The sequence below is a fragment of the Nomascus leucogenys genome, chromosome 15 (assembly GCF_006542625.1).
Source record: "Nomascus leucogenys isolate Asia chromosome 15, Asia_NLE_v1, whole genome shotgun sequence".
Classification (NCBI taxonomy): domain Eukaryota; kingdom Metazoa; phylum Chordata; class Mammalia; order Primates; family Hylobatidae; genus Nomascus; species Nomascus leucogenys.
The window spans coordinates 40,520,829-40,526,039 of record NC_044395.1 but is presented as its reverse complement, the minus strand read 5'-3'; the positions used below and the strand labels follow the sequence as shown (position 1 = coordinate 40,526,039).

The 5,211-nt window shown below is 42.4% G+C and overlaps 1 pseudogene across 1 annotated transcript; it reads right to left on the bottom strand.

The window, feature by feature from the left end:
• Positions 1–1,348: 1,348 nt before the first annotated feature.
• Positions 1,349–1,883, bottom strand: LOC100585289 (annotated as a pseudogene). Its single transcript, XR_004033646.1, has one exon. The product of XR_004033646.1 is annotated as a programmed cell death protein 5 pseudogene (transcript).
• Between the last annotated feature and the right edge of the window lie 3,328 nt (positions 1,884–5,211).

Here is a 5,211-nt window from a genome sequence, read left to right as displayed (position 1 = left end):
GCAGTCAGAATTCTTACACAAGGACTGGGATCGCGTCCTGTAGCCTTTTTGTCCAAACAACTTGACTTTACTGTTTTAGGCTGGCCATCATATCTCCCTGCAGCAGCTGCTGCCGCTCTAATACTTTCAGAGGCCCTTACAATCACAAACTATGCTCAACTCACTCTCTACAGCTCTCATAATTTCCAAAATCTATTTTCTTCTCACACCTGATGCATATACCTTCTGCTCCCTGGCTCCTTCAGTTGTAGTCACTCTTTGTTGAGTCTCCCACAATTACCATTGTTCCTGGCCCGGACTGCAATCCGGCCTCCCACATTATTCCTGATACCACACCTGACCCTCATGACTGCATCTCTCTGATCCACCTGATGTTCATCCCATTTCCCCACATTTCCTTCTTCCCTGTTTCTCACCCTGATCACACTTGGTTTATTGATGGCAGTTCCACCAGGCCTAATCGCCACACACCAGCAAAGGCAGGCTATGCTATAGTACAAGCCACTAGCCCGCCTCTTAGAACCTCTCATTTCCTCTCCATCATGGAAATCTATCCTCAAGGAAATAACTTCTCAGTGTTCCATCTGCTATTCTACTACTCCTCAGGGATTATTCAGGCCCCCTCCCTTCCCTACACATCAAGCTCGAGGATTTGCCCCCACCCAGGACTGGCAAATTAGCTTTACTCAACATGCTCCGAGTCAGATAACTAAAATACCTCTTAGTCTGGGTAGACACTTTCACTGGATAGGTAGAGGCCTTTCCTACAGAGTCGGAGAAGGCCACCACAGTCATTTCTTCCCTTCTGTCAGACATAATTCCTCAGTTTAGCCTTCCCACCTCTATATAGTCTGATAACAGACCAGCCTTTATTAGTCAAATCAGCCAAGCAGTTTTTCAGACTCTTGGTATTCAGCGAAACCTTTATATCCCTTACAGTCCTCAGTCTTCAGGAAAGGTAGAACGGACTAATGATCTTTTAAAAACACACCTCACCAAGCTCAGCCAACTTAAAAAGGACTGGACAATACTTTTACTTCTTTCTTTTCTCAGAATTCAGGCCTGTCCTCAGAATGCTACAGGGTATAGCCCATTTGAGCTCCTGTATGGACACTCCTTTTTATTAAGCCCCAGTCTCATTCCAGACACCAGACCAACTTAGACTATACCCCAAAAAACTTGTCATCCCTACTGTCTTCTGTCTCATCATACTCCTATTCACCATTCTCAACTACTCATACATGCCCTGCTCTTGTTTACACTGCTGGTTTACACTGTTTCTCAAAGCCATCACAGCTCATATCTCCTGGTGCTATCCCCAAACTGCCACCCTTTTTTTTTTTTTTTTTTTTGCATAACAAGTTTATTTTTTTAAAAGGCATATAGACAATAAACAAAGTAAATAGTCAGATCTTAACTTCTGTCCTAGAATTTTTCCTTTAAGTTCTAGTCTGTGAGCACTTGCAGCTCAATAATCGTCATCTTCATCAGAGTCCATTACTTTTCTTCTGTTGAATTTCACTGTTGTCTTTTCTGTTTGTTGGCTTACTTTTTTAAGGATTTCTATTAAACCTTGTTCTGATACCTTCTCACTTAGTTGTCCATATCTTGCCATCTGTATAAGGTAATTCTCTACTGCTTTAGTTTTTTCAGGCTTTACAAGTGCTAAATTACTTAACCTGGCCCAGGCCGACTGATCCAGAACTTGGGCTAAGATACTGTTTCTCATTTCTGCTTCCCTGTGCTTTGCTTCCTGTTGGGCTGCATCGCCAGGATCCCCATGTTTGGCCTGCAACTCGGCTAGCCTCTGTCTCCTCAGCGCCTCAAGCTCCTCGTCTGCCATGGCGCGGCCTCAGCAGTGGAGCAGCCGCGGTCACTCTCCACCACTCTTAACTCTTGAAGTAAATAAATAATCTTTGCTGGCAAGACTATGCTGAATCTCCTTAGGCAGGCACTCTGTAATTAGATGTCCTAGGTCCTCCCAATTCTTAGACCTTTAATACCTGTTTTTCTCCTTCTCTTATTCCGTTTAGTTTTTCAATTCATACAAAACCATATCCAGGTCATCACCAATAATTCTACATGACAAATGTTTCTTCTAACAATCCCACAATATCACCCCTTACCACAAAATCTTCCTTCAGCTTAATCTCTCCCACTCTAGGTTCCCATGCCCCCCCAATCCCACTTGAAGCAGCCCTGAGAAACATCACCCATTATCTCTCCATACCATCCCCCAAAATTTTCACCATCCCAACACTTTACCACTATTTCATTTTATTTTTCTTATTAATATAAGAAGACAGAATGTCAGGCCTCTGGGCCCAAGCTAAGCCATCATATGCCCTGTGACCTGCAGGTACACATCCAGATGGCCGGTTCCTGCCTTAACTGATGACATTCCACTACAAAAGAAATGAAAATGGCCTGTTCCTGCCTTAACTGATGGTGAAATTCCTTCTCCTGGCTCATCCTGGCTCAAAAGCTCCCCTACTGAGCACTTTGTGACCCCCATTCCTGCCCGCCAGAGAACAACCCCCCTTTTTCCTTTACCTACCCAAATCTTATAAAACGGCCCCACCCTTATCTCCCTTCGCTGACTCTCTTTTCAGACTCAGCCCGCCTGCAACCAGGTGATTAAAACCTTTATTGCTCACACAAAGCCTGTTTGGTGGTCTCTTCACACAGACGCACATGAAAAATACTATTCAATAAAAAGAAAAAAAAAGAATGAGACATCAACCCACAATGGCAGATGAATCTCAAATGCATATTGTTAAGTGAAGGAAGACAGTTTAAAAAAGCTATATACTATATTATTGCAACTATATAACATTCTGGAAAAGACAAAACTATAGTGATAGTAAATAGATCAGCAGTTGCTAGGGGTTCAGAGTAGAGGAGTAAGGTGAGTGTCGAATAGATAAAGCGCAGGAATATCTATACTATAATTGTGAATATAAGACACTATGCATTTGTCAAAGCCCATGAAGCTTTACAAAACAAACCTTAATGTATACAAATTTAAAACATCATTTTAGGAGGTCAAGAGATCCCTGGATGGATCTCGGGATAGAATGTAGATAGAACAAAAGAATCTAACTGTATTATAATTATTTAAGACAATATCACTGAAGGGGATAGATGATAAAGTTGCTGAATTTGGAAATTATAACTTTCCAAAAGTAATTTTGGAAATGGAACTCTGTAAGACAAAAGGCAAAAAGAACTGCACATATGCATAGTAATCTAGTTAATAAAGTTGTTTCTCACAGGAGTATGCATTAGTAATTCTGCTATTGCTGTAGATGTATATTGGAAGTGAACGACTAAGTAAATGGGTGGCAGATGATGTAAGCCAGGTTTCTCACTGTCAGAGTGGGAGTTTAGAGGAGGTTAGAATGATCCATTGCCAATGGTGTAGAGTTGAAGACGTCAATATGAGCTCATAATTAACTTAATATATATATTGATGGTTACATATGCATACACAGAATATATACACATATATTTCCTTGCTCTGCCAGCTGAGAGGTCCTAGAAATAATGACACCCCAGTAGCAATGAACACATTCAGCATGTAGATCTTGATTTCTTTTTTTTTTTTTGAGATGGAGTCTAGCTGTGTTGCCCAGGCTGGAGTGCAGTGGTGCGATCTCAGCTCACTGCAAGCTCCACCTCCCAGGTTCATGCCATTCTCCTGCCTCAGCCTCCCGAGTAGCTGGGACTACAGGCGCCCACCACCGCACCCAGCTAATTTTTTGTATTTTTAGTAGAGATGGGGTTTCACCGTGTTAGCTAGGATGGTCTCGATCTCCTGACCTCGTGATCCACCTGTCTCGGCCTCCCAAAGTGCTGGGATTACAGGCCTGAGCCACCACGCCCAGCCTCAGATCTTGATTTCTAAAGTCATTTTCCAACAAAAGAAACCAGTCTTCTTGGGGAAATAGCTGATTTTAAGACAAGAGCAGGAAATATACAAGATAAGCCTGGAGCATCCCATAGCTCAAGAAAGTACTGAAAAACTCCCCAAAACAAAAAACAAAACCCACATTCATGGAAGCATGTCAACAGATACAGGAGCTAACTGAAGGAGCTCCTCACAGCCAAAACTGGAACAAAATTAGCAAAATTAGGTAGTATTGAATTATAACCCACAGATAAAATAAATATCCATGAGTCTATACTGATAGAAAAAATGATTGAATAAATAAATGGGAGAAGAGACAAATCTGCTGTGTAGTAGAATTCCAAATAATTTATGTAGCTACTTCACCTTCAAGAAGGTGGAGCATAACTCCACTCCTTAAGGGTAGGCTGCACATAGTGACTTCCTTCCAAAGAGTACAGTATGAAAACTGGAGTTGGTGGGGAGAGTAACTATCCAATGTGTGATGGTTAATATTAGGTGTCAGTTTGACTGAGGGGAGGCTAGATGGCTGGTAAAGTATTGTCTCAGGTATGCTTGTGAGAGTGTTTCCAGGGGAGACTGACATTTTAGTCAGTGGACTGGGAGAGGAAGACCCACCCTCAATGAGGGTGGGAACCATCCAATCAGCTGCAAGCACAGCTAGAACAAAGCAGGTGGAAGAAGGTGGGATAAGTTTGCTTCCTGAGGCTTCTGGCTCTCTTTCTTCTTCTCGAGCTGGATGGACACTTGCCTCTGCTCTTCTTGGACATCAGACTCCAGGTTTTTCAGCCTTTGGACTCTGGGACTTGCACCAGTGGCTTCCTGGGGGCTCTCTAGCTTTTGGCCATAGACTGAAGGCTGCACTGTCAGCTTTCCTGGTTTTGAGTTTTTCAAACTTGGACTGAGCCACTACTGGCTTCTTTCTTTCCCCATGCAGATGGCCTATCGTGGGATTTCACCTTGTAACTGTGTGAGCCAATTCTCCCTAATAAACTCCCTTTTATATATGCATATATCCTATAGGTTCTGTCCCTCTGGAGAACTCTAATACATGGTGGAAAAACCTGAGAAACAGTAACTTGGCCAGATTTTAACATCAATAGTGACAATTCATATTTTGATATAAGGTGATAAAAATAGCATTTTACTTCTGTGGTCTTTCTCCCCCAAAAATCCATAACCCCATCTAATCATGAGAAAAAATTCACACAAATCTCAGTTGAGGGACAGTCTTCAAAATACCTGACCAGTACACCTTCAGACTGTTGAGGTCGTCAAAAGCAAGGAGTGGTGGAGAAACT